General features: G+C 47.7%; 1 pseudogene; it reads left to right on the top strand.

Moving 5' to 3' along the window:
* The first annotated feature begins 287 nt into the window (after window positions 1–287).
* LOC144762227 (E3 SUMO-protein ligase KIAA1586-like) lies at window positions 288–6,203 on the top strand (annotated as a pseudogene).
* Window positions 6,204–24,393: the final 18,190 nt, after the last annotated feature.

The following is a 24,393-nucleotide window of genomic DNA, read 5'->3' as shown; positions in this document are numbered from 1 at the left end:
GAGATCCTTTCAGGAGCAGCACAAAATGAAGAGTAACATCTGCCTGCCAAACGGCACTTCAATTAAACATTGTTGATCACTGGAGTAAACTATTCAATTTTTGTTGCAGATAAGAGGCTTAATATTCTCGTTGCATGACGCAAAGCCTTATCGCCTTGAAACCGATATCAGCAGATGAAGATTTTCTTTTCCAGATATAACAGTCCAGCCTTCAAGAAGGAAGTTCTCAAGTTTACCATGGCTACTAGTGGCTTATCTGCTTCTGCTCTGAAGCGCAAGTCTATGCAATGATTGACTTCCAACCGTCACTGAAGCGCCAGCATGTTACAGGGGAGTCTTGTCCAGTGCAACCAACTAGTGATGAAGCTAGTAAAACTCAGCCAGAGTCTGCCAAGGACAGTCCACCTTTACCAAGACTTCAACGTGTGCCAGAGAAAGAAACCGTCAAAATCCCTGACTGCTGGAACACTAAACAGTGGTATTACTTTCAAGAGGAATATAAATGGTTGTATCTCAAGACAGGCAATATTGGATGTTCTTCCTGCAAAAAGGCTCAATCAACAGGTCTTTCAGTGCACAATAACACCCAGGGCATGCACATAAGTAAAGAGTGGGCAGATGGCGAGGTTGGTCCTTCCGGTGACGGAAAAGCTTTCAGGCAGAAACAGCTCAGGAAGAAGATTAAGAAGCATACGGTGAGTGCTGGTCACTTGGCAGCTGAAGATGTTCTTACAGCTCAGCAGGAAAATACATTGGTGGTGACAGTACACGAATGTAATGCAAAATATATGGAGAGCACATGCAGGGTTTTTGACACTACCTACTACTTGACAAAAAAAAGATCGCCCTTTCACTGACCACCCTGATCTAATTCGCCTTCAGGCAAAGAATCGCAGTGCAATGGGCCGTGTTTTGCACAGCAATGTGGCTGCAACTGAAATAATAAAACACATTGCACTGTAAATGCAACGATGTGTCTGTTATATCAGACAACATAAACTTAAGATCACAGTATTAATCGATAAAAGCACTTCTATTAGCAATGCTTCTACCTTAATCATCTACCTCCGGGGCATTTTTGGAAATGAAAGTACCCCAGTGACCATCTATTTCGGCCTGCTGGAGCTGGAAGAAAAAAATGCCCTTGGCATAAAGACACATCTTCTAAGCTACTTCGAAAAAGTTGGACACACAAAAAGTCTGCTACATTATATCTTGATTGCAGTATGTTCAGATGGAGCAGCAGTAATGTTTGGTAAAAAAGGAGGAGTAGTAGCATGCGTGAAATCAGAATTTCCAAATCTTGTACTGACATGGCACTGTTTGGCTCACAGACTAGAACTTGCTGTGGCAGACACAGTTGATGAGGTTGCCGTGGTCAATCACTTCAAGATTTTCATGGACTCATTGTATGCCACATACAGCATGTCACCAAAAAACCAGAGAGAGCTTAATCTTGTCACCAGCGAGCTATGTGCCCAGCTTCAGAAGATAGGGAAAATGCTTGATACTAGATGGGTAGCATCCAGTTACAGATCTGTGAAAGCTGTTATGAACTGACTTCCTGCTTTGTGCAAACATTTTCAGAATGATTCTAAAGACCCATCCAGACCCATAAGAGACCGGAGTAAGTATGAAGGTATCTTGAAGAAGCTTACATCCTATTCTTTTATCAGAGATTTGGGGGTAATGTATGATGCACTTCAAGAGCTCAAAGACTTATCTTTGATCCTTGACCCTGCTTCAGGACCGGTCGCTCCACGCACTGCGTGACTCCCCGTGAGTGTGCCCAGGCTTCCCCGCTGCTGCCACGAGTTTGCCGCTGCCCTGCAGCTGAGTTGTGCCTGTTTTTCTGCCCATGATTCGTCGCTGCTCCTGCAGCTGAGTATTCTGCGTTTTTGTAATTTGTGTCTGTATTGCTGCCCGTGACAGTATTGTTTCTTGCCCCCTCGCCTCTGTTTTTCCCGCTCTGTACTCCCCCCGCTCCCCACTCCCTGCTCCACTGCGGCCCGCCCCTTTCTCTTCTGTACCCCCTCCCATTCGCCTTCCCGCTACCGCCTCCCAGCTGCTCCTCCCTCCCACTTCACCATTTATGGCGCAGTCCACGCAGTGGTGAGCTGTGACCCTTGACCCTGCTTCAGGGCCGGTCACTCCACGCACTGCGCGACTCCCCGTGAGTGTGCCCAGGCTTCCCCGCTGCTGCCACGAGTTCGCCGCTGCCCTGCAGCTGAGTTGTGCCTGTTTTTCTGCCCGTGATTCACCGCTGCTCCTGCAGCTGAGTATTCTGTGTTTTTGTACATTGTGTCTGTATTGCTGCCCGTAACAGTATTGTTTCTTGCTCCTCGCCTCCGTTTTTATGGCAGAGTCCACGCATACGCGCAGCGGGCGCGCCGATTGCACGCCAAAGGCAAGCCCGTCTGCGCCCGTCCACGCCTGGACCGCGCCAGGACCCCTGGCCCTAAACAATACCAGCCCACCCAACTGACCTACGACGCCACCACACTCCACCCTCTCAACACCAGCCGGAACCCCGCCTGCCACCGAGCCCCCCCGAAATGCACCCACGGACCCTTCACCCGCCAGGCCAGACACCAGCAACAATCACCTCAAGTGCATCCTGCTCAACACTTGCTCTGTCCACAGGCCCGCAGTTGAACTCTGGAACCTCCTCGACACAACAGCACCAGACGTTGCCTTCCTCACAGAAACCTGGATGAACGCCTCCTCAGCCCCCGACATTGCCATAGCCATCCCGGATGGCTACAAGATCACACGGAGGGACCGCATCTACCAAACCCGGAGGAGGCATCGCCATCAGCCACAGAAACACCATCCACATCACGACCAACTCCGACGACACCCTCACCGCCGCCGAGCACCTTCACTTCCAGATACACACCGACCCCAAGACCACCCTCAGAGGCACTCTGATCTACAGACCCCCGGGACCACACACACAGTTCAGCGAAGCCATCGCAGACTTCATCAGCCCGCACGCCCTCACCTCCTCAGACTAAATCCTCCTGGGGACATCAACTTCCACCTGAAAAACAACAACGATAACAACCCCACCACCCTGCTGGACAACCTCGCCAACCTCGGACTCAAGCAACTGGTGAACACCCCCACCCACTACGCCGGCCACACGCTTGACTCAGTCTTCTCCTCCAGCTGCCACATCTCCTTCAGCCACTCCACCGGCTTCACTGGACAGATCACAGCTGCGTCCACTTCAACTTCAGGAAAACAACGACCCACCACCACACGCAACTGGCTCCCCGAAGATGCTGGAGCAAGATCACCACTGACCAGCTCACCACCTCCCTCAGCCAAAACCCCCCCACCAACACTACGGACTCCAACGAAGCAGCCCGTAACCTTACACAGTGGCTAACCAACTGCGCCCATGCCCTCGCACCGCTGAAGAATCCTACAAGCAGACCCGGCAGCAAGAAAACCTCGTGGTTCACCAACAACCTCAAAGGCTCCAAGAAATCCTGCCGTACCCTCGAGAAAGCCTGGGGCCATGACCAGTCATCAGAAAACATGACAGCCCTCAAGAACTCCATCCGCAAACACCACCAGCTGATCTGCACCACCAAAACGACAGCATTCAGAGAACGACTAGACAACAACACCCACAACAGCAAGGAACTCTTCAACATCGTTAAAGAGCTCTCCAACCCCAGCGCCAGCAACGACATCATGCCCTCGCAAGACCTCTGCGATGCACTCGCCTCGTTCTTCCACCACAAGATCGCCAACATACACAACAGCTTCGGCGCCCAGACCACGCACCCAAGCACCAAACCAACGCCCCCACCACCACCCTCTGCGCCTGGACCCCTGTCAGTACTGAAGACACCACCCACCTGATGAACACCATCCACTCCGGCTCCCCAGCCAACCCCTGTCCACACCACATCTTTAACAAAGCCGACTCCATCATCGCACCCCAACTCCGGATCATCATTAACAACTCCTTTGCATCCGCCACCTTTCCAGAGAGCTGGAAGCATGCGGAGATCAGCGCCCTCCTGAAGAAACCCACCGCAGACCCCGAGGACCTCAAGAACTTCCTCCCCATCTCGCTCCTCCCGTTCCCCGCTAAAGTCATCGAGAAGACCATCAACAAACAGCTCACGTCCTTCCTTGAGACCACCGGCTCCCTCGACCCTTCGCAGTCCGGATTCCGAGCAAACCACAGTACCGAGACCGCCCTCATCGCAGTCACCGACGACATCAGGTCCCTGCTCGACAACGGAGAAACTGCTGCCCTCATCCTCCTCGACCTATCGGCCGCATTCAACACAGTCTGCCACCGCACCCTAACAAGCCGCCTCCACCACGCCGGGATCCAAGGTATGGCCCTGGATTGGATCACCTCCTTTCTCTCCGACAGAACTCAGAGAGTCTGCCTCCCTCCATTCCGCTCAGCGGCCACCAAGATCATCTGCAGCGTACCTCATGGCTCCTCACTCAGCCCCACCCTCTTCAACATCTACATGACCCCCCTCGCAGCCAACGCACGCCAACACAACCTAAACATCATCTTCAACGCTGACGACACCCAGCTGATCCTCTCCCTCACCAACGAACCCGTCACCGCCAGAGCCAGCCTCCAGGATAGAATGAAAGACGTCGCGGAATGGATGAAGCTCAGCCGTCTGAAACTGAACTCAGACAAAATGGAAGTCGTAATCCTGGGACCATCCCCCTCCGCCTGGGATGACTCCTGGTGGCCCCCTGCACTGGGCACCACCCCCAAGCCCGCGGATCATGCACGCAACCTAGGTTTCATCCTGGACTCCTCCCTCACGATGACCAGCCAAGTCAATGTCGTCTCGTCATCATGTTTCAACACCCTGCGCATGCTTCGAAAGATCTTCCGGTGGATCCCCACCGACACCAGAAAGACGGACACCCAGGCCCTCGACACCAGCCGACTGGACTACGGGAACGCCCTCTACGCCCGAACCACAGCCAAACTACAGAAAAGACTCAATCGCATACAGAACGCCTCTGCACGACTCATCTAGGACATCCCCCGACACAGCCACATCTCTGCCCACCTGAGAGACCTGCACTGGCTCCCCGTCAGCAAAAGGATCACGTTCAGGCTCCTCACCCACGCTCACAAAGCTCGCCACGACATGGGCCCCGAATACCTCATTAACCGCCTCACGTTCTACACACCCACCCGTCAGCTCCGTTCCGCCAGCCTCGCCCTCGCTACCGTCCCACAGATTCGCAGAACCACCACCGGAAGATCCTTCTCCTACCTGGCTGCCAAGACGTGGAACTCCCTCCCCACCCACCTATGACTGACCCAGGACCATCTCTCCTTCAGGAAGCAACTCAAGACCTGGCTCTTCGAACAGTAGAAGCACCCCCCCTCCCAGAGCCTCGAGACCCTAGCGCGCTCTATAAATGTGCTTGATTGATTGATTGATATCACTCTCCTTACAGAGGAGGGAAATTACAATGGTTACTGCCCACAAACTTTTGGTTAATCAAGTATATATATTTAGAGCAATGAAGGACTCACCAGGGGAGTTTGCTTCTGCGGCTCAGAGAGCAGTTGACAAGGGCAAATTCAAGAATATTCCTCTTTTCCATGGTAGAAGTAACTCTGTTGCCCTTAATCCAAATCAGTTTTTACCAAGGTCTGTCTGTAAATATCAATAAACCATATCCCCCGGATTCTGAGAAAGAACTTATAGCCAGCTTCAGTGTGCCAGATGCAGGCAACTTGCCTTCTGGTGATAAATGCATTCTTTATGGTGAAAGAGATTCGGAAACTGTGTTCAGAGTTTCAGCTGCCACCAAGAGATACTATCTAAGCTTTTAGATTTTTCAAAGATTTTGGTGGAAAGAAAACCCCTAAAGCATTAAAAAAGTTAGTAGTTTGCATGGAAACCCTGCCAGCAAGTAATGCAGATTGCGAGAGAGGTTTCAGCACAATGAACTGAATTGCTAGTCCAACAAGGGCCTCTCTTCTTGTAGAGACCATTTCTTCATGCTTATGGGTAAAACTCAATGGTCCTCCATTTGAAACATTTGACGCAAATCCGTATGTAAAGAATTGGCTGGCAAAAGGTAGAAGGTCTGCTGAAGAAAATTGTTGTGAGAAACCCCAGCAAAATACACACAGTGAATATCTTCAAGGGTTTTGGGAAATCCTGCAACATATTTCTAAGTAATGTAAAGAATGTGTACATTTTTTTTATGTATTTTATGGCTTATACTTAATAAATATACTTTTTTGCCTATTTTATTATCCTTTGCTGGATGAGACTTCATGATTTTCTTAAGTACACAATGCTAATTATCTTGATTTAGACCACACCCGACTCAGATAGGCCACACCCCTTTAAGAAATTTGCCATGCCCCTTTTAGAGCACCACCAGTCTTTTTTTCCCTCTTAAAGCCCTGCCTTCACCATGTTCTTTAAGTCAGACTACACCAGGCTGATGATTTTATTTCATGTCCATTGTGTTAGAGAATTACAAGAACGGTATTCAAGGCCGTTTACATGAAATGTGTTGCAATAATCATTTGTTTCTCAAAGATCCATGCGCTTTACCCTGCTCTCTGCAACTGCATTACATATACATTATTGACTACAAGCTCAAACGATAAACCCTGACGTGATCACACGTACACTACTTTTGTAGTGAGAGCCTTATCACCAATAACAATATGTCAAGGGATAGTGTTTCCTTTACGTCTTTTCCTTTTTTTGTGCTATTCAATTTGTCACAATATAATGTACTGTACTCAAGATTTTGAACTATTTGGATACTTTGAACGTTCTACCTTCCGCAAATTCATAGAATACTTCTATTTGAATGTGATATATGTTTTAATTATGTTATAGCCCCAACATTCTTCAAAAACTTGTGATATTTATTTCAAATTATATTGTAGCCCCATCAAATCTCTATAAACTTGCACACCTTAGGCATGTATTGTTAACACACACACTGCATGCCAAAACCGTCATTAGTACACAGTGCTGTAAGAGCGCTTGAAGACTTATCAAGCGCTCTAGTTGTTTTGCCGTTTGCTGCCTTAAAATCACTTCCGGGTTGAGTCTCACTGACTTCCTGGTTCAACACGGTGCCGGAGTGAGGAGTTAAAGGGCGTACTCGCCATAGGAAAGAAACCTGGATACTAGTTTGAGTGTATGAGTACTGGCCTCCACTTACAGAGGTCGTGTGAGGGTGTTAAATACATACCTGTGACATTGTGCTATGCTCCTAATTTCAGCTTTTCTACGGAGGATGGTGCTGCGGTACTTGTTTCTTGCCAAAATGAGGCATACTGACGTGTACCTTTAAGGATTATAATTGTGGCACACAAAGCCAGACTCAATGACAGAATCGAAACATAAAAACTTGTATTGTGAGGTAAGAATAGGGTGTTGTTTCTGTTTCTCTGAAATAGGTATTGACTCCTAGCTTGTTTTAAAAAAAAAAACTGTGTATTGATGATAACATACTCATAGAGGTTATTATTATTCAGATTTACTATAAGACTGAAGGAAGAGAACACATCGGAGTGCTGGTTAGGACCCGCTGGGTCAGAATTATCACCAGCTGAAAGGTGAGTTGCACATATCAGCAGCAGTATGTAGTATGATATGCAACACTTACTGTGTTATTTGGTTATGTTTCTAAGAGGGGCATAGACTTACCCGGGTACCCTTTTGTGTGTTCTAAGTCCCAAGACTTACCACACTCTACTCGAGGTATGCGTACTGTAGAATATTGTGAGTAGTAGAAGAGCAGAAATAGTGCTGCACCCCTGGTCTCATCCATGACACTCGACAACTGCCTCCGAGCCGCTGCCTGCACAGTGACCTGACGGCAGCGCATGCCACACTGCTCCGCTTCACACCGTAGCCTCGACGACTGACATCCCACACTGTCTCAATCGACCAGATCAAAAGGTACCGTTTAGAAGTTTATTGTCATCCACACCTTTCTGCATAGACGCTGTTGCCCGAAACTGTTGGATTTGGTTGTGTTTCGCACCACAGTAGCACCGGACAAGGCTCCTGACTTTAAGGGACTACATTTTTAAGGTTATTCTGACAAAGTATATATTTTAATTATTGTACTTTTGATTTTTATCATTTTGGTCTTATTTTACACAGATAAATATTGGATATTTTTCTAAACTGGTGCGGTGTCCCTTTATAGAGTTTTCACTGTTTTATTGTTGGTTATATGCAAATGCCTTACACACTGCCTCAGGGATAAGCCTGACTGCTCGTGCCAAGCTGCCAAGGGGGTGAGATCAGGGGTTATTTTAGAAGTGTAACTCCTTTATCCTGACTAGGAAGATGGGTCCCTACTTGGACAGGGTAACAACCTGTCCACTAAAGACACCCATTTCTAACAATGTTGTATAGACTTTGTGGGATAACAGCCCACCCATTGCTTCTCCTTTATTTGTTTTGTGTCCTTTAAAAATCCTTGCTTCCATGTGGTTGTTTGCGATTATTTGTCCCTCCTTTTTGTTATTTGTTCCCTCCATGGAGCATCCAGCCCCAGTACTTGTAGGCTTTCACTTTTTCCTATTCTACTTCAGTGAGTGGTAGTGAGGAAATTCATAGAGAAAGAGGACATGAGGTAAGGGTGCCAAAAAAAGACTGTTGCACTGTGTGCCACAAGTGCTAGCACCAGCCCTGGCTGGGAGTGTTATCTCCCCGTTAAGTTTAGGTCTGGTTGCGCCCCTGTACACAAGTATGGGCATGTCGTGCCCCATCAAGGTTTACATTTACATGCACTGCAATCCAGCCTCTCAGGGGGCCCCTTGATATTGACAGCTCTGTTTTTGCCCTGATGGCCTGGAATAATTCTTGAACAGATTCTTTAAAAAAAAAAAATTCATTTCTTTTTAATGTGATTGATGTCAGAGTCTACTACTATTTGCAGAGAAATGTGTTTGTTCCATGCAACAACCATAAAAAAGTTTATTTTAGATCAAAACAGGTCCTCACATATGGGAAATCGGATGATGTCATAGATTATTCGATGTTAAATTAGTGGGTTGCAGCTGTACCAAAAGTGAAAACACACATCACTATCTCTGAATATTGTATGTAAACACTTTCGGAATTTAGACCATAGTGCCTGTGCACCATTAGTAGTGATGAAAGTGAATCAAATTCAAAGCTGGTCTGAACAGGGGCCCCAAAAATAGTTTTGGCACAGGGCCCCAAAATAGTTTTGGGCCAGAGTCCCCAAAATCCTTAACATGTCCCTTTCCCACATAGTCGGTCAGACAACATTGCTCTGAAATAAAATAGGCAACATCCTTAGTTCTATTTTTTTTAAACATAAGTCCGACATATGTCCTAAATTGCCACTGCTTTAGGCAAGTGACTTAACGCACCACTAAAGCATTCTCAATGAGGTTTTCGTTCAGCGCCCTGTCTGTGAACTTTCACCTCTGTCTTTGGATCCATAACTGGCTGGTTGGCAAATATACCATTATAATGCTGCTTGAACGTTTGTTTATTACTTCTAGGGAAGAATTGTTCCTCATGTACCAGCTCTGAACTAGGGAGATTCCGAAAAATCTGATAACCCTTTCTCCCTTACAGACTCTCAAATGTTTACATGGGTACTAATTCTGCCACACAAACACATACTAGTGCACATGTGCACACACACACACCCCTCTATCACTAGCAGCCTTGAAAATGCTACAGAAGTTAGAGATTCAAAGCATCATACACACATTATTGCACTTATCAGGATTCCACTTTTAAGATTGATTTGGCCTGAAAAAGCATAGTTAAAATTCAAATTTATGGCACTTTTTGGCTTTGTTTACATCAGAATGCTAACTCTTCATATCTACCTGGGTGTGTAGGATGTTGGATATCTGTAAAATCAAAGCGGAGAGGATGTGGTTTTATAGTCAGAACTGCTGACTTTCTAACTGGGTAGTCCAGTTTGAATCCTTGCCTTGGCGCAACGTGCTGGATCTTGGACTAAGTATTTTAATGTATCCATGCGTAATGTAATTTTCCCATGTGTAATGTAACTGGTGCTCATTTACAGTGTTACTGTGCCCAGGAGCACAATGTAAAACTGTGAAAATATAATATTTTGAAAGGAATTATTGGCACTCATTTTTCCCAATACATCAAGGTGGTGTCTTTACCAATAGAGACTTAGCATTGGCAAAGTAAAGATTTATATTTTGAATACAATTTTTTAAAAAGGTTCAGTGTGGCAGTATGGAGTATCCCATGAGCCCTCCTTGTTCGTTTCCAGATGCCATTCAGCTGCATATGTTGTATGAACGCTTTTGATGCAGTAGAATCAGTTACTTTTCCCTGTGCTTTTTTGCCCTGGCAGTCCGTCTGTAATATCCAGGGTTAGGGCTCCATGAAAATTATGCATCCATACTTAAACAGTTCAAAAACCACAATTAAGACCTCTGGAGTTCAGAATCAAAGGCAGTGCACATTTCTCAGAGTGCCCGTCAGTGGGTCCTAAGAAGGAACTGCACAGGTGTTGAAATATTAACTCTGTGTTTACAGGAGAGTGGGTGTGTTATGTAGGGGAATATTGAAGTGAAGGAGCTGCAAGGAAGTACATGTAAGATCAATTTAACAAACTTGAAAGAATGGAAAGCTAATGTGGCCCTGCCGGAAATGCTTTTTTTTTTTACTTGGAGATCATGGCTATCTTACCAACCATCAGGACTTCAAACTAATAACTTGCAGTTTGTGGCGTATTTTATTTGCCCTTAAGATAAGGCAGCAGGTAACGTCCAGGCATGTCATTCACTCCCTTGCCCATCACTCAGATTCTGATCTCGGGGGAGCTTTCACGGTGTCTCATGCGAAACATACTCAGAACATGCAAGTAATAGTTCTTAAACATTTTCTCTTCATTGCAAGTGAAAAAAACAACATGATCGCTAGGCCGAGGACTCCTATTCAAGCATCCGGAACATCTGGGTAAGTGAATAAGAAGGTACGCATTTGTTTTTGAGTGATGGGTGACGGGGCAGTGCTGAAGGTTGCCTTCACTAACCCTCGAAGAAGCAACTTGCAGAGCCTCATCAGTGGTATACAGCATATACATACAGCAGCAATTTTGGGAGCACCTACTTAAAGCCAGGATGAGCTGGAAATATTTTTTATCCACTTATCACAACATTTTTCTTTTATCCAAATGTATTTTATTTAAAACATGAGATTTTTTTGAATCTACAAAGTTAAAAACCTGTTGTACATCATACAGCTGTAAACGTGCAGCCATGTACTATTCATTAACATGCAGCTTTGAATTTTGTATCTTAAGTTAAGCAAACATTTGACATGGATTGTTTCCTGCTGCCAAAAGATGGTAGTGTGTTCAAGTGAAAGGCTGAAACAGAAACAGATGGTGTGAGAAGTTGGCCTGGTAGGGGATGTTTCCAATTCTGGAACCACCTACTACCTGACCAAACAATCCCTTATGGTGTCTGGTTGTAAGTCAACCTTATTAGACAAGCTATCCTAGGGGTAGCATGGACTAAGCAGCCTAAAGGCTTAACTTAAGAGGTCGTGTTAAGCGAGCTGTTTTACCACATACAATCCTGTAATACCAAATGAAAGGACACCACACAAGTATATATTATAAAAATATATGTGTTTATTACTAAAAACAATCCCCAGTATTCTTTATGAATAAAGGGGCACAAGCGTTAAATCAAAAGCACTGTTTAAACATACAAGTTGCACAATTATGGATGAGGGCGGGTGGCCACTCAAACCATATACTAAACAAGTGGTATAAGAAAGGCCACTCGAACAGTGGTTAGGCCTAGGGCCTAGGGAATCGCTGGGAGCAGTCAGGACAAGCAATGCTGAAGTCGGGAATGGCCCTCGGGATTCGGGAGATGTGCGGAAAGCGCACGCATGCACCAATGTTATCCAATGGTGCATAAAAGTCATAGAGTTAAAGTTTAAGGACACTTCCGCTGAACCTAGAGGAACAAAACTTAACACACAGACCCTAGAGGTGTGCACCAGTGTGGGAACACCGGCGGAGCAAAGTTACCTCACCCACAGGAAGTGGGTGCACAGGGTCGAAGTGGCGTCGGGTTTTGACACGCAGGCTCTTGGTGCTTGAAGCTGAAAGGGCTGCAGGCGGGTTAAAGATGAAGTGTCCGGTGGAGTCCAAGGGTGGACTCAAGTTGTAGAGTACCTGAAAGCAGAGGGGACAGAGTCTGGGTCACTCAGCAGTGACCAGGGTGGAACCAGGACGGAACCAGGCAATGTCGGGCGCAATCAGCTGGTCGTTGAGGAGCTTCTCTCCACTGTCACGTGGGCTCTGGGGCATCTGCGACGTCCAGGAGCAGGTCACGATCTGTCCCACGCAGGCTCTCACCGTCGGTGCAGTCGGCTTCAAGTTTGGAGCAAACAAGCCTTGGCAAGAGCAATCCACGCGGGATCGGAAGATTGCTTCTCACTCGGACCAGGAAGGTCAGAGTCGGGGCTCCTTTTCAGGGGAGCTGGTGTGGATCTGGAGCAACCAGATTCATGAGTCTTCTTAGGTAGTTCGTCGGCACAGGGACCACTAGCCAGCTGGCAAGTGACCGGGCCAACGCGTGAGCCAAATAGAGCCAAAGGGCCCCACGCAGCACTCGTCGAGTGTGGAGGGCTGAACTTCGGCTCAAGAGCAGCTCAGGGTGGGGGCTTCTCAAACCCCGGTGCACAGCTTCGAGGGTCACTCGTGGGCTGCACGGTCAGCGTCTCGTGGTCAATTCAAGATGGCATGCCCCACGCTTCCGGTCGCCTCCACGGGTCTCAGCTCTGCAGGGACTGTGGATCGGGCTGTTGGAAGGCAGGCAAGCTTGATCTCGTTGATCTCAGTCGCTCGGGTTCCGGCGGGAACTGCAACTAAGTAGACGTCGAGGGCTGGATGGTGCCTGCTGCTGCAGGGTGGTCACTCCTTGACCACAAGGGAGATTCTTCGGGCTTCCACGTTGAGATGGAGGTCCAAGGGTCCAGAGTTTCGTTTCTAATGTTTCTTCCAGGAAATCTGATGTGCATTGGCACTGCTCCCACTCTTATTCCAATCTGGGGGGCGTGATTACCTGCTAGGTCCCTCCCTATGGGTGGGACCCAGGAAGGGGGTGGATACACCCCTTTCCTTTGATCCAGGCCGCCCTGGCACGAGGGCTGGAGTGCCCCAGAACCGGTTTGGCCGGATTATGCAAGGGGCAGCCTTGTGCGCCCCAGGCAGTGTCTGGTTTCTTTCAAACCTCCCTGCTACAATCCATTATCTCCTGTCTGGAGGGTGGTGACACCCTCCTGTGACAGGAAACCCTTTGTCCAGGCCCCATCTGCTGAGTTTCGGTCAACTGCAGGGGTCCAGACATTTGTCTGTGGCAGAGGCATCCATTTTGTGGATCTTAAGGTCTTTGGAGAAATTAACCGCATTTAGTAAAGGAACATGTCTTACCCCTCTAGAGGGGTGGAATGCCATCCCCGTCGCCAGAACTGGCGAGGGGATGGTATTCCAAATCGTATGACACCTTACACGACATGTTTTGATAAAGCCAAACCAAAGTTGCTATTTAACCGCGAGGATTATAAGGCACTTAAGAGTATATGGTATGGCATTATCCTGAAACAGCTTAGGGAGTTGTTCCCGACAGCTGCAGACAGGCTCAGCTCATGCTAGAGCTCCATCTCACATAAAACCACGCACCCTGCCTCCAGGATTGATGAGGCCTTCCATAGGAGTGGCTCACAGGTTTATATGTGTCCAGATATAGGTTTAGATATAGGTATACTATATCTAAGCAAGGGGTGATTACACCACCTTACCCCAGCTGAGTGATCAGCCAGTTGTGTCAATTTAAGAACCAGCCAGGGGTGGCAAAAGATATGCTGCAGCCCCTGGTAGGCCTTGGTGGCCCCTATGCCCTGGGCACCTATAGTGCATTATACAGGGGCTGACAAGGAGTCCATTTCCAATTGTGGTATGTACCTAGGGTACATGGAATCCATTTTACAGAGAGAGCAGATGGCCTGGGGCCCTGATTAGCAGGGAACCAGGTCAACTAAGTCAAAAAACCAGCTAAACACAGGCAAAAAATCTGGGGTAACCATAGTCAGGTAGCCACCTTCCTACATAACCCCCCCCAAACGAAAGGAGATAAGGCTATCCTTGGCCAGGTAAGCCTATATTGCCTGAGTGGCCATATAAGGAAGTACCTGCACTAGCATGGGTACCCCCTGTCTCATGGTCCACTAAGCAGTCCCTCACCCTTTGGGTATTAGAGGGTCTCCACCATAGGGAATCACTACCTTGGGTGTGTTTATGCAAAGTTAAAGGCTGGTTTGGATATGGAGTATTGAAGAGAGGCTCTACTAATTTAGGGCTTAGCTTCCTCCAATTATCTTCCACCATGGGTGCCTTTCTCTCTTTAACTGAGTTGCACTGTGCTCTCAGGGTCAAACTCTGGCTACCTAAAGCTGGAGGCTGGGTCCCTCTGTTTGGCTTGCTGGAGGGACAGTTCAGGTTTGGGCCCCTTGGGTCCCAGGTTTGGCTGTGCCCAACAGAATCCATCTGTGGGAGGTCCCTAACTGTTTTTAAGGGGGCTCCCTCAGGAGTTTTTTAAAGTTTTCACCTTACTAGGGCTACTAGTTTTGGTGCACCTAATCTTTTGATGGGGGTGCTTTATTTGACAGGGGGCCCTCTGGGTCTCACTGTCCTTCTTGTCCTCTGCAGCCCTGGGCTGGCTAAGGCAAGGGAGAGAGGGGCAGGTTACCTGCTCCAGACTGGGTCCCACCTGAGAAGGGTCCACTGACATCAGGGGTTCTGTCAGGCTAGGCCCAACCACCTCTGGGGCAGTTCCTTCATCAGGGGTAAGATCAGTTCCCTGAGGAGGCTGATCCTGTCCTAAAGTCTGGTGAGGGGAAGATTTCTCTTCCTCCTCCACGCTCTCAGTTTGTGTGGAGTTATCCATCATTTCAGGTTTCACAACACACATATCAGTTTGAGTTTGGGCTGTGGCCATCACAGCCCCACCAACCTTTTCAGGAGGAGACTCAGTTTGGGTTTCTGCTGTTATCATAACAGCTTTGCTATTCTGTTCAGGAAGAGCTTTTGCTAAAGATGGGGCAGAGAGTTTCTCAGCCCTACCAACCTTTTCAGGAAGGACATCTTGGATTGGGGCTGTAGCCATTACAGCCCCACTAACCTTTCCATTGGAATTCACCATTCTAGAATGGGTTTCCTGTTCAACCTCAGCCCAGGCTGAGATCTCTAAATCATTACCAAGTAGGCAGTCTACAGGCAAGTTTGGTGACACTGCCACTCTCTTTGGGCCAATGACACCTCCCCAGCTGAGACTTACTACTGCCATGGGATGATTTGTTTGGATTCCATCAATGTTTGTAACCTGGTATGTGGCACCAGGTAAAAGTTGCTTAGAGGGGACTAGGCCATCAGCCACCATGGTGATGCTAGCCCCTGTGTCTCTAAAAGCTTCAACTTTCAAACCATTGATGATGGGTTCTTGTCTATACTTGCTCAAAGTATTTGGGCAAGCAGAGAAGTTGGCAAACCCCATGCCAGTCTCATAAACAAGATCATTGGGTGATGGGGACCTGGATAGGCCAGGGTCCACCTGAGCTCCAACAGTAAACCCACCCAGATTCCTGGGTGTGCTTCCACTTCCTGGGGGATTACTGCTGACAGTAACAGGAGGTGTTGAAGCTGGCTTTGGAGGTATATTTTCTTTATTGTTATTCTTGGGACAACAGTTGTCTGTTTTGTAATGCCCCACCTGTTAACAGGCATAACAATAAGGCTTTTTCTCAGTTGAAGAAGTGTCTTGGGACCCACCCCCATCCTTGGAGTTTTGGGGCCCTGGGGAAGTCTTTTCTTTACTTTTATCCCCACCCTTATCTTGAGGCTTGGTAGACTCCTTCTTCTGGTTACTGTCCTGATTCTTAGGCCTAATCCTGGTTCTGACCCATTTGTCTGCCTTCTTTCCCAATTCTTGGGGAGAGGTCAGATCAGAGTCCACCAGGTGCTGGTGTAAGAGCTGGTTCTGACAATTACTTAGGATCTGCTCCCTCATAATCAAATTATACAATCCTGTAAAGTCATGTACTTTGCTGCCATGTAGCCAACCCTCCAGAGCCTTAGTAGCACAATCTACAAAATCAGTCCAGTCCTGTGTCTGTGTCTTCTGGGTGTCTCTGAACTTCAACCTGTACTGTTCAGTGGTTAAGCCAAACCCATCTATTAGGACACTCTTCAGGACTTTGTAATTGTTTGCATCCTCATGTCTGACAGTGAGGAGCTTATCTCTCCCTTTCTCTGAAAAGGAGTACCATAAGATTGCTGCCCACTGTTCCTCAGGAACCTGCTGTACCATGCAGGCTCTCTCAAGAGCAGTTATCCACTTGTGGATGTCATCCCCTTCCTTGTAGGGGGGCACAATCTTTGTCAGGTTTCTACTATCATAGGACCTGGGTTTCTCTTTAGGAATATTGCTGCCACCAGTGGCATCTAAGCCACACAATTTCTGCTCTCTTGCCAAGGCAAGTCTAGCTTGAGCCAAGGCTACCTCCTCCCTCTCTATCTGGAGTTTGACAGCCCTCATTCTGGCCCTATGCTCTAGCTTTTGAGAAGCACTCATGCCTCTCTGTGATTCTCTGGAGGCACTAGAAACATGAGAGTCCCCTGAGGGAGATCTCACTCTTCTGTTGCCTGGGAGAATAACATGTTGGGTTCTGGGGAGGTGCTGGCCCTCTCCATTCCCCAGTAGGTCCAAGTTGGCCTGGCTAAGCCTGGCAACTGGAACCTGGCTACCCTGATCCTGAACTCCTAAGTCCTCATCTAAGTCATCATCATCCTCCTCCTCCTGAGGGGGATCAGTTTCAGGGGGGTTCCCTCCATTTCCTGTTTCTAGGGAAGCTTGCTTCGCCTTGTCTAAGTCATCCTGTTCTAGGATTTCTACCAGGATTAGGCAGGTGGGGCTTCTGCCCCTTTTTAACCCTCTTGCTTTGCACAAGGCAATCAAGTCTCTGCGGGTTAGTTTGTCATATCCAAAAGTTGCCTGGGTAGGGTCAACTGTCACAGGAGTAGACCCTGAGGCTTTTCCTGTGTCAGACATGGTTACTAGTGAGGTGTAAGTGGTGCACTTACCTACACTAAGTGTTTTCCTACTGTACCTTGCTAGTGAGTTGTAGTCAGGGTGTGCTAATCCCTTCAACCTACAACTACTAAGTTCAGTAGAACTTAATACGCTAAGCTTTTGATTTATATGTACCTAGAGGTACTTGATGTGATCTTTCAATTTGATATAAAGATTGCAATGGTAAAACAACAGCAAGCTCAAATCCGCACCGCTGCCACCAATGTGAGAAGTTGGCCTGGTAGGGGATGTTTCCAATTCTGGAACCACCTACTACCTGACCAAACAATCCCTTATGGTGTCTGGTTGTAAGTCAACCTTATTAGACAAGCTATCCTAGGGGTAGCATGGACTAAGCAGCCTAAAGGCTTAACTTAAGAGGTCGTGTTAAGCGAGCTGTTTTACCACATACAATCCTGTAATACCAAATGAAAGGACACCACACAAGTATATATTATAAAAATATATGTGTTTATTACTAAAAACAATCCCCAGTATTCTTTATGAATAAAGGGGCACAAGCGTTAAATCAAAAGCACTGTTTAAACATACAAGTTGCACAATTATGGATGAGGGCGGGTGGCCACTCAAACCATATACTAAACAAGTGGTATAAGAAAGCCCACTCGAACAGTGGTTAGGCCTAGGGCCTAGGGCATCGCTGGGAGCAGTCAGGACAAGCAATGCTGAAGTCGGGAATGGCCCTCGGGATTCGGGAGATGTGCGGAAAGCGCACGCATGCACCAATGTTATCCAATGGTGCGTAAAAGTCATAGAGTTAAAGTTTAAGGACACTTCCGCTGAACCTAGAGGAACAAAACTTAACACACAGACCCTAGAGGTGTGCACCAGTGTGGGAACACCGGCGGAGCAAAGTTACCTCACCCACAGGAAGTGGGTGCACAGGGTCGAAGTGGCGTCGGGTTTTGACACGCAGGCTCTTGGTGCTTGAAGCTGAAAGGGCTGCAGGCGGGTTAAAGATGAAGTGTCCGGTGGAGTCCAAGGGTGGACTCAAGTTGTAGAGTACCTGAAAGCAGAGGGGACAGAGTCTGGGTCACTCAGCAGTGACCAGGGTGGAACCAGGACGGAACCAGGCAATGTCGGGCGCAATCAGGTGGTCGTCGAGGAGCTTCTCTCCGCTGTCACGTGGGCTCTGGGGCATCTGCGACGTCCAGGAGCAGGTCACGATCTGTCCCACGCAGGCTCTCACCGTCGGTGCAGTCGGCTTCAAGTTTGGAGCAAACAAGCCTTGGCAAGAGCAATCCACGCGGGATCGGAAGATTGCTTCTCACTCGGACCAGGAAGGTCAGAGTCGGGGCTCCTTTTCAGGGGAGCTGGTGTGGATCTGGAGCAACCAGATTCACGAGTCTTCTTAGGTAGTTCGTCGGCACAGGGACCACTAGCCAGCTGGCAAGTGACCGGGCCAACGCGTGAGCCAAATAGAGCCAAAGGGCCCCACGCAGCACTCGTCGAGTGTGGAGGGCTGAACTTCGGCTCAGGAGCAGCTCAGGGTGGGGGCTTCTCAAACCCCGGTGCACAGCTTCGAGGGTCACTCGTGGGCTGCACGGTCAGCGTCTCGTGGTCAATTCAAGATGGCGTGCCCCACGCTTCCGGTCGCCTCCACGGGTCTCAGCTCTGCAGGGACTGTGGATCGGGCTGTTGGAAGGCAGGCAAGCTTGATCTCGTCGATCTCAGTCGCTCGAGTTCCGGCGGGAACTGCAACTAAGTAGACGTCGAGGGCTGGATGGTGCCTGCTGCTGCAGGGTGGTCACTCCTTGACCACAAGGGAGATTCTTCGGGCTTCCACGTTGAGATGGAGGTCCAAGGGTCCAGAGTTTCGTTTCTAATGTTTCTTCCAGGAAATCTGATGTGCATTGGCACTGCTCCCACTCTTATTCCAATCTGGGGGGCGTGATTACCTGCTAGGTCCCTCCCTATGGGTGGGACCCAGGAAGGGGGTGGATACACCCCTTTCCTTTGATCCAGGCCGCCCTGGCACGAGGGCTGGAGTGCCCCAGAACCGGTTTGGCCGGATTATGCAAGGGGCAGCCTTGTGCGCCCCAGGCAGTGTCTGGTTTCTTTCAAACCTCCCTGCTACAATCCACTATCTCCTGTCTGGAGGGTGGTGACACCCTCCTGTGACAGGAAACCCTTTGTCCAGGCCCCATCTGCTGAGTTTCGGTCAACTGCAGGGGTCCAGACATTTGTCTGTGGCAGAGGCATCCATTTTGTGGATCTTAAGGTCTTTGGAGAAATTAACCGCATTTAGTAAAGGAACATGTCTTACCCCTCTAGAGGGGTGGAATGCCATCCCCGTCGCCAGAACTGGCGAGGGGATGGTATTCCAAATCGTATGACACCTTACACGACATGTTTTGATAAAGCCAAACCAAAGTTGCTATTTAACCGCGAGGATTATAAGGCACTTAAGAGTATATGGTATGGCATTATCCTGAAACAGCTTAGGGAGTTGTTCCCGACAGCTGCAGACAGGCTCAGCTCATGCTAGAGCTCCATCTCACATAAAACCACGCACCCTGCCTCCAGGATTGATGAGGCCTTCCATAGGAGTGGCTCACAGGTTTATATGTGTCCAGATATAGGTTTAGATATAGGTATACTATATCTAAGCAAGGGGTGATTACACCACCTTACCCCAGCTGAGTGATCAGCCAGTTGTGTCAATTTAAGAACCAGCCAGGGGTGGCAAAAGATATGCTGCAGCCCCTGGTAGGCCTTGGTGGCCCCTATGCCCTGGGCACCTATAGTGCATTATACAGGGGCTGACAAGGAGTCCATTTCCAATTGTGGTATGTACCTAGGGTACATGGAATCCATTTTACAGAGAGAGCAGATGGCCTGGGGCCCTGATTAGCAGGGAACCAGGTCTACTAAGTCAAAAAACCAGCTAAACACAGGCAAAAAATCTGGGGTAACCATAGTCAGGTAGCCACCTTCCTACAGATGGCGAGAGAAGATCTGCAAAAACAAGGAAACATGATTCCTCCTATTTGGACATTGGTTTCACCTTCATTGTTGTTAGTGGAGAAAGCAGACCAGTGTGTGGTTTGTGGTGTGATCTTAGCTAACAACAGCTTGAAGTCATCCAAACTAAGTCATCACTAAAACGAAACATGGGTCTCTAGCAGGAAAAAGCAGGGATTTTTTTGCCAGGAAGTTGCAAGAGATTACTCAGCAGAAAGAAGTGGTGAAACATGTTGTAAATACTCCTGCAAATACATTAAAAGAATCATACCAAGTAGCATACCGCATTGCCAAAAACAAAAGGTCCTTTATAGATGAAGAAAAAGTGATACTCCCGGTATTCCTCGACGTGGCCAGGACAATGCTTGGTGAAAAAGGAGCAGAGAAGTTCAAAAGTATACCCATCTCAGACACAACAGTTTGCCGCCGTATCTGTGAGATGTCAGAAGATATCAAGGGACAGCTCATAGCCTGGTTTAAGTCAAGTTTGTTTGCTTTGCAGCTGCATGAAGCATCTGATGTGTCAAAGGATGCCCATATAATTGATTATTTTCGATACTGCTAAGAAACGCTATTATTGGAAGATTTTGTATTTTGCAAGATAATCAAGGGGTGAGCAACAGGATCAGATTTGTTTGCCATTATAAATGACTTCCTGAGTATCCATGGCTTAAAATGGGAAAACTGTTTCAATCTGCACAGCTTGTGCTCCTTCAATGTGTGATGCTAAGGCTGGCCTAAAAGCTAATGTGTTGAAAGTGGATCCACATATTCTGTGGACCCACTGTATGATATACCGGGAAGCCCTTGCTGTTTAAAACATGGACAGCGAACTTGATGTATTGGACTTTCTGCGTATTGTACATAATGTAAATAATAAGAATAATCAATGTTTTGATTTTATGTAATAAAATACGGCCGGGATTACTACAACCCATAATCCAAACAGTTGCGGTGTTTGTATGTTTGCCTTGGGGATAAGGGGGCAACAAGCCTCCGCAGGACCTGGGAGGGTCCCGATTTCCCAAGGGTATTTGGCTTAATAATGGGAGGGGGTCTTGGGCAGTACCAGATCATATAATTGAAGTTGGCCTGTTTGAGCAGTTTCCATGTTTAGTAGATACTCCTGAGGAGACTGAATATGAACTTCGAAGTGTTGCTGAGATAATAAAAATGAAATAAATCACCCAACATCTCTCAGGGACAGTTTATTTACAACGGTCACTTCAATGACTGGGTCTTTCAACCATTTCTGGCAGATGTGGCAAGTCATCTCCTGTTTCGTATACATGAAGAAATGATTGATCTCCAAAGTGACTGCACACTGCAGATGCATTTCAGCAAAGTTTCACTGGGAGAGTTTTGGCTGATAATGTCTACAGAACATTCAGCTTTGAGAGAAACTGCAATCAAAACTCTCTTGCCTTTCAGCTCATCCTATTTCTGTGAGATCGGGAACCCAGCACTTGCGGTATTAAAGACTAAATACCAGACAAGATTGGATGTAGAGCACAATCTGAGGATGGCAGTAGCAAAAATCCATCCACAGGTTTACCATCTGTTGCGAAAAACAGGCACACCCGTCACATTAATATTGGTGGAGTTATCAATCTATGCCTTGTATGAAACAAAGCATCCTAGTAAAACACTTTGCACACATTTTATCTTGGAAAATTGTGTTTTGAGCTGTGCAATAAGCCTCTGTAATTTAACCACACCCATTCACAATCCTGCAGTTTACTAAACACTCTTATTGTGTTGAACATTATTTAACGGTTGTGGTCCGGGATATGCGGGTGGTGGTCGATTAAGTAATGCACCAGATTCCATAAATTTCTGTCAGGTGGTGGGGGACCAACAACTAAAAAAAGAATTCAGCTGGGGGGCTCAATCTATAAAAGTTTCAAGACCTCGCTTTAGATAAGCATGCAAAACCTAACCACTTTTATTCCCATTTCTGGTTACAGTAGGCTCGAGTCCAGTGCATTGTTAGGTCGAGCCTAAACAGCGCTTGTGCTGTTAGGTGATCTGTTGTCTGTACTTTTTGGGGTCTCATTCCTCCCATGATTTGGATTGGCTTGTCTTGTTTAAAAATGGGTGCATGTCTCACCGTTTCTGGGAAGTTCACTCCCATGGAGTATTGCAGCGGGAGCATGCAGCAGCGCGAATGCAGTCTCTTCATGCAATGCTGACCTGGGAGTGCAGCCGGTGAGCACTTGTTATTGTTGCCGGCTGCTCTTCTTGTCTTCTCTCTCTGATTTCTCCCATTGGTCACTTCTTTCTTTGCCTCTCTGGCTCTGTCCTCTTTCCATGACTGGGCAATGCAAAGCAGCAGACGCTAGACCTGTTACAGGGAAGGTGTGTTTTTGTCTCCTGCGAGTCTTGCTGTTCCCAAGATTCTGCCCGTGCCCCCTGGCAGCACCATTTGATCCCTCAGACACCTTGTTTTAATTTACGTTCATTCCTTCGAGCAGCATGCACTTGGAGGTCATGCGTGTCAAGACTAAAAATGCAAACTTTCCTTTTCACAACAAAGTGGTCCTGGAATCCGCTGGAATTTTCTTTTTGGGGAAGGAGTTCTCCATTTGCCTTCTCTGGCTGAATGTTTCCCTGCTTTTCCTGATGCTATAAATCCTTGATTATGGTAATGCTTCCTGGTCCCCAATGCAAGCAAAGCCTAGTTTTTATCTTGCGCACGCATAGGAAAAACAGACAAGAATGCAGTAACGGTTTCACTTTCCTTTTAAACCAAATTGTGTGGTATAACAATGTGAAAGTCACCAATCATCAGATTTCAGAAATACATCATTACACTAACATTACTTACAAGATTCTTTCCCATTGGGGTGAGGTTAGTGTGCACCTAGAATCTGTAGTCGTAAGTTTGTTTTATCTCTGTACTCCTGAGAGTGCGGCTTAATGGCTAGGGCTGCAGACCCTGGAGCTGTGGAATTAGGTTCGAGTTTCTGCATTTAGCTTGAACATCCTATGATTCTGGGCAAATTACTTCATCTCCCCATGCTGTATTCTTTTTTATTATGAATGTGTCCTCTTTAATGTAACTGGTGCTCATGAAAAGCGCTCTGAAACCTTTGGGTTGAGTCCGGTCTATAAAAAACTACAAACAAACAAAAAATAGTTGTCACTTCACTGTCTTCATGAGTAGTTGCACACACTGACCTTCAGAATGCACACTCTTGCAGACCTGCTGATCATTTACTATAACAAAATACACATTAGCAGTGCCATAAAACCAGGCCGAACAATGTTTCCTTCAATCGGAACTCTAGGTCGTTTTCATTGGCACTGCGCATGGGAATATTGATGTGAAACCTGGAAAACATCAGCAGGTCTGACTGTGGCTCCCCCAACCAGACTTTAAACATGAAAATTGATTTATTCAGGGGCTGGGAAACCCTAAAACACCAATTAAGCTACCCCACCTGCATCTAAACACTGACTCCAGTGTCCCCCTGCAAAACCTTGGACTTCGGCTGGCAGAAAGATATGATAGTTCCCCAGGGATTCCTACTATAAACCTCATTGTATAGAATTCCAGACTATCATGTACATGGAGTTCTCTTGTCCCTGACATAAGTGGGTCAGAAGCTGGGCTTGGCCATGAGTGGAAAAGGTCATTAGAATATTGAAGCGCATGAGCCATTCGTCGCTATGTGGGCTGTCCGTGGTCCACGAAGGGGACCCTCAACAGAGGGCAGCCTCCTTCGTGCCACATGAGAGCACACAAGACAGTCTAGTGTGTGGGACCACCTACCCTTGAGGGGGCCGCGCGCAGCGTCACTTCCAGTAGGGGTGGGCAGGGGTGAGGTATAAGGTCCTCTCCCCACCCACCTGGTGACCTCGTTGCTGCTGCCCCGATGCAGTTTGATCATTGGGCTGGGGTACATTCGTAGTTGTGAGGCCAGTGAGTGTAGGCTCGGCCCCCCCCTTCCTACTGCGGGATGGCAGGCCCTGTGGGCCGTAGGGCCCTACCTTGGGGGACAGCTGCTGTACGGGCAGTGGGGGTGGCCTGATAGCGGATCGAGGGGCAGAATGGTTTAAGGTATTCCCTCAGCCTCCCGGGGGCATGCGGTCTGTTTCACGCAACCCCCCTAGCTGGGGGGCGACCAGCACCCAGGCGGCATTGGGCCTGAGCAATTGCATTTTATGGGGAGCTCACAAAGGCCCAGTCCCTACAGGGGCCTCTGCCACGTGGGGGGTGGGGTTCTAGG

This window comes from Lissotriton helveticus, chromosome 6 (assembly GCF_964261635.1).
Source record: "Lissotriton helveticus chromosome 6, aLisHel1.1, whole genome shotgun sequence".
Classification (NCBI taxonomy): Eukaryota; Metazoa; Chordata; class Amphibia; order Caudata; family Salamandridae; genus Lissotriton; species Lissotriton helveticus.
This window is presented reverse-complemented; position numbering and strand designations above follow the sequence as displayed.